At 44.7% G+C, this 7680-nt stretch overlaps 1 long non-coding RNA gene across 2 annotated transcripts; it reads right to left on the bottom strand.

Moving 5' to 3' along the window:
- Positions 1 to 3973: 3973 nt before the first annotated feature.
- Positions 3974 to 6637, bottom strand: LOC125544116 (uncharacterized). Of its 2 annotated transcripts, none has more exons than XR_015619018.1 (2): positions 5282 to 6637; positions 3974 to 4434 (listed from the first exon to the last, which is right to left on the bottom strand). It is a non-coding gene; the product is annotated as an uncharacterized LOC125544116 (long non-coding RNA). The 2 variants fall into 2 exon arrangements; XR_015619019.1 differs by having other exon boundaries at positions 3974 to 4417.
- Positions 6638 to 7680: the final 1043 nt, after the last annotated feature.

Here is a 7680-nt window from a genome sequence, read left to right as displayed (position 1 = left end):
AAGCGACTAGCATATATGGTGGCTAACATACGCAAATGAGAGCGAGAAGAGAAGGCAAAGCACGGTCGATAAAAGTATGATCAAGAAGTGATCCTAGAACAACCTACGTCAAGCATAACTCCAACACCGTGTTCACTTCCCGAACTCCGCCGGAAAGAGACCATCACGGTTACACACGCGGTTGATGTATTTTAATTAAGGTCAACTTTAGGTTTTCTACAACCGGACGTTAACAAATTCCCATCTGCCCATAACCGCGGGCACGGCTTTTGAAAGTTCAGATCCCTGCAGGGGTGTCCCAACTTAGCCCATCACAAGCTCTCACGGTCAATGAAGGATATTCCTTCTAGCGGGAAGACCCGATCAGACTCCGAATCCCGATTACAAGACATTTCGACAATGGTAAAACAAGACCAGCAAAGCCACCCAGATGTGCCGACAAATCCCGATAGGAGCTGCACATATCTCGTTCTCAGGGCACACCGGATGAGCCAGACGTCGGGTAAGCCAGCCCAGAGTTGCCCCTGGTAGCCTCGGACATCGCTCAGTTGGACCAACACTTAGAGAAGCACTGGCCCGGGGGGTTAAAATAAAGATGACCCTTGAGTCCGCGAAACCCAAGGGAAAAAGGCTAGGTGGAAAATGGTAAAACCAATGCTGGGCATTGCTGGAAGAGTTTTATTCAAGGCGAACTGTCAAGGGGTTCCCATTATCACCCAACCGCATAAGGAACGCAAAATCCGGGAACATAACACCGATATGACGGAAACTAGGGCGGCAAGAGTGGAACAAAACACCAGGCATAAGGCCGAGCCTTCCACCCTTTACCAAGTATATAGATGCATTAATTAAATAAGAGATATTATGATATCCCAACAAGTAAACATGTTCCAACAAGGAACAACATCTCCATGTTCCAACAAGGAACAAACTTCATCTTCACCTGCAACTAACAACGCTATAAGAGGGGCTGAGCAAAGCGGTAACATAGCCAAACAATGGTTTGCGAGGACAAGGTGGGTTAGAGGCTTGGCTTAACAATATGGGAGGCAATATAAGCAAGTGGTAGGTATCGCAGCATAGGCATAGCAAAAGAGCGAGCAACTAGCAAGCAAAGATAGAAGTGATTTCGAGGGTATGGTCATCTTGCCTAAAATCCCGCAAGGAAGAACAACGAGTCCATGAAGAAGACAAATGGACGTAGTCGAACGGGTCCTCACAAACGCGACGTTATCGGAACCAACCCGAAGAAGCAACACCGGAAAGAAGCACACAACATAGTAAACAACCAACACATGATCATGGCATGATGCACAACCAAGTATGATGCATGTCCGGTTTAATGATACATGGCATGGCAAAGTGCACAAGCAATCCTACGAATTAAGTGGAGCTTAATATGCATCGGGATGCATATTGACAAAACACCACATTCAATTATTTAGTTCGATATCATTTATGTACCCAACAATATTAAATGTTGTTAGCACGGCAAGAGGTGAAGCATAAAGAAACTATCTATCTAGGCAAGTTTAAATGAGGCCGGAAATAACAAACAACAATTCCGGTAACGCCCCATATGCATATTTTAAGGTTTGTTACTGTTCTGCCCTAAACCATATTTTAGAGTTGTTAAACATGAAAAGTAAGGCCACCATGTTAAACTAGGCATTTTTCTACCCCATTTACATATAAAATTTGTTAAATTTGGAGCTACGGTTATTTAGTTATGAAATAAATCATTTTAGCAAGTTATTTAAGAAAATTTAAACAAAAAACATCTTAAACATTTTAAACATAGATGAAAGTGGCAAATTATTAATCTACACAAAATTCTAAGTAAGTTTTATGTATAACTTATTTTAATCCGATGCAGGGTTTGTGAGATATTAAATGCATGAACTCTAGGGACTATTCTGTAAATCTGGCAAAATCTGGGAAATAGGCTAAAACGCAGATCTGGCAAAAAAACAAAGCACGGGCCGAAACTGCTGGGCGCTGGGGCGCTGACCATGGGCTTGGCCCGGTTTAGATGGAGAGGGAGGCTTGCAGGGGAAAAATAGCAGCGGGCCGGTGGCTGGGCCTTGAGGCGCTGCAAGAGGAGGCCCGCGCATGTTGTGGCTGTGGTCAAAGCTGGATGAGCGGGCGAGCGCGAGGTCCAGAGCGGTGGCGCTGACTGCATTCGCTCTTCTCCTGCTCGATGCAGGAAGCAGGGGAGGCCGGCGATGCAGACGACATGCAGTGGCGGTGGTGCGATGCAGAGGCAGGACATCAGCGGGCGGCGGAGAAGGTCAGGAACAGCGGCATGGAGCGGATCTGGACGGTCTTGAAGGAGATCGAGGCGCGGGAGGCGGCTCACAGCATAGGGGCGCTCGGGCCGCGTGCATTCCAGGAAGTCAAGGGCGGCGGCGCTGGTGCTTCCGGTGACAAAAGACGGCGGGACGACCATCGGATGCGGGGCGAGACCGACGGGAACCGATTCCCGGCAGTGGGCGGTGGATCCGGCGAGGCAAGGTTCTGGCGGCGGCGAACTTGTTCTTGCAGGCGCCATGGCTGACGTGAGAAGCTCCTGCGAGAGAGAGAGAGAGAGAGAGAGAGAGAGAGAGCGCGCGCGATGTGAGAGAGAGAGAGAGAGCTGGAGAAGGAAAGACGGGCAGGAGGGACCGAGGGAGAGGGCGCTGGTTCGGCCTGCTGCTCCTGTTTGGGTGGACGGCGACCACCGGCGAGGCAGAGGCGCGGGACGAGGAGGCGCAGCCTCGTGCGTTTCCTCGGGCATGCGGGCGTGGGAGAAGGGCTTGCGCTCCTGGTTGCTGCTGGTCGAGGGGGGCAATGGATTGGGGAACGGGGAAGGTCGAGCAGAGGAGGGGGGCTTGCAGGTTGGGTGAGAAAGGATCTGGGAGGATCCCGAGGTGGGTTTGGAAAGTGGCGGTGGGTGATGGGACAAGGGAGCTAGATTTTAGGGTTGGGCTAGGTGTGGACTGCTATATATACCAGAATGTAGATAGGAAGGAGTATTTTGGATTATTTGATCAAAATCGGACAGTCGGAGATGAATAGGTTAGGGAGTCCAAATGAGAAAACGGTGATGTTTTGTAGATGTTTGGGAATGATCCGGACACAACGGTAGCGACAATTCGGGTCGGGTCGGGGACAACTTTCGGGCGCGCGCATAAGGAGGGCCGCAGGCATAACCGAGAGAGGGGTAGGCATGGGCCTAGGAGGACGGTGGAGAGCGGTTTGGACTGAGAGAAGAGGGGGGAGAAAGACCCGGCGACTGTTTCCGGAGACCGAAAACGTCCGACGTTAGACCGGCTATAATGCCGCTACTAGATCATTGATGGCATCCGTCCATTTTTATAATGGTAAAGGTCAGTATTGGTGACATGTTTTAAAGTAGAGTATACTACCAGAAAAAATAATCATGCTTAACATAGATTGCTTCCAAACTCAGTCCAAAAAGCTATCTTTTACTCATAACTAACAAATAAGAAATATATAGCCTTGCTAATTGTAAACTTCTATGTTTTGTTAATAATTAGAAGATCATTGTCAAACAAATAACTATAGCAAAGTCAGCACAGTATGATGAAAAAAATAGGTGACATGACTTACAGAGTCTTATTTCTTGTTAGGCATAAATCATGAAAGCCATAAACTGTAAATTTGTAATACAAGAATTCTCCTAAGCTTCTTATTTAGAACAAACATTCAAGTTAAGAACATGTTTTGGGGATATATATATGAACAAAGCCACAAGAATACATGAGCACGCATGATTGACTTGCGAATTTGTAAGAATTTTGCTGAGTTGCCACAAGAATGTTTTTCTTGATAATGTTGTATCTTGTATGTATGTAAAACTGCTCAACTTGGGATGGCTGTGAGGAAAGTCCTTGATACAGAAGCATACATGACCCTGGTCTTCTCACCGACAACTTTGTTTCACAAGAACAGCAAAAAGAACCAACAAATGTTTAAAACAATAACACTCAGGAGCTCAACCCTCACATATTTCATTCATTCTAATTATATTATTTTTTGAAAAAAAAACTACAAAGCAGACACTTCTTGTTTCCGAATAGGCACAATACGTCAAAAAAAATAACTATGCGTCTTTTCTGCTCTAGAAAGCCGACCCATTCTAATGCTAAGTTGCATGAAACAACTTTGGACTTTGGCCTTACCTAAACTTTGACCTGCTAAGTAGAGAGAATTAACAAACCAAATATCACTAACTGGATAGCAGATGGGACAAAGTTATAAGAAAAAGAATAAAGTCGCTTGGAAGAAAATGCGGAAGGTAAAACTAATATTTATTGAAGAATAGTGTAGCAAAAACAGAAGTCCATTGAGTACACCTCCATAGGACAAACAGATTGTCTCTCGAACTGCAGTTTGAAAGCCCCTCATGTTTTCCCTGCAGTATGAGGCAATCTATGATGCAATCAGTACAATAATTGTAACACAAGGATTATCCTACTATAGTGTAACAAAACTACCGACATGCAAAGCACGACAAAGTGCGTAGTGGAATCAGAGTTAAAAATGTATCTTTACTCTGTAGCACAAAATAAAAAATGCTTATATAGGGCAGGTAGAGGAAGAGAAAAACTATTATACTGTTGCCTATAAAAGATCTAGTTGAACGAAATGGGGAGCCTTAGCTCAAATCAAAACTGAGAATCAACAAAGAAAATGTGCAGTGGCTAGCTCCTAGAATGAGTTAATTTAAAAACACACGATTTTTCTTACCAAATTAACATGTATGACAAAAAACCGAAGCATACCATAAATTAAACTGTCTATTTTATGCAAGCAAGTAACGGCTACTCAATTCTTGTAAATTTTAAGCAAATTGACCAACAACCTTTTTCCCAAATTACAAGGAATACAGTTGTCAATTCTCAGTTCTCACCATGATGACTATATAACTTGGATTGGAGCTTGTGAACTTATATTATATGCATAAGTAGGATCCGTATTTAAATAATCCAAACTATGGAGTTTAATGTAGTGAGGCGAAATAAGCAAAACTAACCGCTAATACAAATGTTGAATTAAACAATAACATTAGAACTGTGATTGTGACAAGTTATGGTAAGAAAATATGACCCTACAAAAATGGACCACACAACCTTACTTTTAGAAGTGTGCATATAAAAAATCCAATGTAAATTGGGGTAGTGCTAATACATAATTAAACCAAATCGTATTTCTGGAAAAGCTAAGAAAATTTTCTGACGTAGATACATGCTTTGTCATGTCTGGAGATTGCCTGTACCAGGAAAATAAAGGGTATGTGCAATTGTTGTTCCGTTCGCCTTTGGTAGTTCAACCAACCCAGCAGAAGGTTCACTACCTTGAGGTGGCCTCTAATTGCCGCAAATCAGAGGAGTCACATTTTGATTCGGCAAACATTTTCCCAAGGGATGGATCATGGTCCAGGAGTACCTTCACTACATCTACAAGCAGTGTCAGATGTCCATCTTTCTGTATTACAACAAAATTATACGTAAAGATGAAAAAACATGAATGGTAGACTAATTCTTGCTCATTAGCTTGTGTAGGCAACGACACACTTGGGTTATCATACAGAGCAGGTAAATTTGAGCACTGGAAAACTAATAACAATAGGATCCATGGAGATTGATGAAAGAGTAGATTAAGAACACATAAAACCTTGGCTAGACCCATAAAAGCATGGCGATCAGTTTAGGAATCCATATCAGTCATATATACATGCATGATCCCCAAGAAACAATGACCCATGAGGCAATGACTAAGCATCCCTCCTCGTCTCCCTTTCTTCTTTTGTGAAGCATACATAGCTTTAGAGCATCTACACACTTTTGATTTGCTGAACTGTTTGTGCACAAAATCGGAAACTACAGACAAAGGGGTCAGCAAACATGGCATAGACCATACAGTAGCAATCGGTTGTTTGCTACACACTTCGATTCAGCGATTTTGTTCTAGTCACGTGGTTCAGTAAGATGACATCCACGAGAAACTTAAAGCATCTAAAAACAATGCAAATCCAAGAAGGTGAAGGAGGGAAGGAGATAGCTTACGTGTTACGCGGATGAAGCTGCTGGCTATTGATGGTTAGATTGTAGTCTAGACACAAGGTCCAAAGCTCCCCTGTTCCCATGTAAAAATATGGAAAATCAGAAGTCGTGATGATGCGCCGGCCATTACCGCCCGCGTCTCACCCTTTCCACGCAGGCGGTTCGACCGCGTCGAGTGGATCGGCAGGCCCCCGATTCATCCGCATCGCCCGCGACTGATGGATCCCCTCGTCGGCTGGATCGGCTTCCTGCTCGCTGGATCTGCTCCCGGCCTCCCCTCGCGCAGGATCTGCTCCCCGCTCGCTGGATCGACGGCTGGCTTCGCTGGCGTTCGGTCCCCTCGCTAGCCCGCGCTGAACTTCAGAGTTGTTTGCCGCCACACCCAAATCCCGCCGCGCCGCTCGCGTCCGTGCAATTGAATGGAAAGAGGTGGCGCTGTCCGTCGCGTCCGTGCAAACCCAGCGCACCATGGTGAGGCGCCGCCACGCGAGGCTGCGAGCGAAAGAGACCAGGGTCGCGAGCGTACAATGTTTTAGGGTTCTTCACTTTTGCGTTGGACGGGATCCTAGTCAGGCCCAGTAGGCCCAATTGAACGTCGCATGCCCAAAAAAACCACCAGAGCAGCGTCCCGAAAAGATTAGCGCTCGTCACGAAGCCTGTACGCGCGATTTGAAATAAATAAGACAGTCAAGGAAGTCTAAAAGTGACAATCTAATGGCTAAAAATGCTAATGGCATGAGAGGACAGGAAAAGTGCTCAGTTATAATGTATTTAAATAGTTTAACGGTTGGGCTATCAAACGAACTTCGAATGCGATGAAATTTGACAGGCGGTCTATCTACACTATAATAAGACCACACGTCAACTCTCATCCCATTCCGAGAACATTTTCCGGCACTTATAAAATAATATTTCGGACATGCCGCGGGCGCGTGCAAGTGTGTCTGGGCTCAGAACGGACAACGGACAGAACTGGGGGAACCCGGACGGATGCAAGTTTTGAAAACATGATGATGCAATGCACATGATGACATGGTAAGATACAACACGCAAGCAAAAGACATGGCAACGACGGCGAATAACTGGAAGATACCTGGCACATCGGTCTCGGGGCATTACACATTGCTTGTCTTCAATTTAATTTGATGAAGGATAAACATACAACAAATCTTATTCTTGTTTCCCTCGAGGCGATTTCAATTTCTTCTTTCCGGAGTTGTTCATCATGTCACATTCTCGGTTCGATATGTTTCATCTTTTCTTTTCCGGAGTTCTAAGTTTTCCGCATTATCTCGTCACAAAGCTCCAACTAAATCATGGCAAGGCTTCACCTTGTTCTTTCAACTTCTCTTTCTTTCCAACATTCTTTTATTACCGGAGTTCTCACGAAGCCTCGACATGGTGGTTCATCAAGGATTTCTTACATTCTTCAATTGTTCTTCAAGATTTCTCTCAAAGTTATGATCCGCCAAGCTATACTCTAAAATAAACATGGTGTTCAACACATGTTTTGTTTTGAGGAGTTCAAGCATTCTTCATCGTGCATCCCGAAGTGCAGTTCTTTCTATCTCATCTTTTGAGGTGGTGGTATGTCATACTTGATAATTTCCCG

Source organism: Triticum urartu, chromosome 3A (assembly GCF_056163025.1).
Source record: "Triticum urartu cultivar PI428250 chromosome 3A, HENAU_Tu73, whole genome shotgun sequence".
Classification (NCBI taxonomy): Eukaryota; Viridiplantae; Streptophyta; class Magnoliopsida; order Poales; family Poaceae; genus Triticum; species Triticum urartu.
This window is presented reverse-complemented; position numbering and strand designations above follow the sequence as displayed.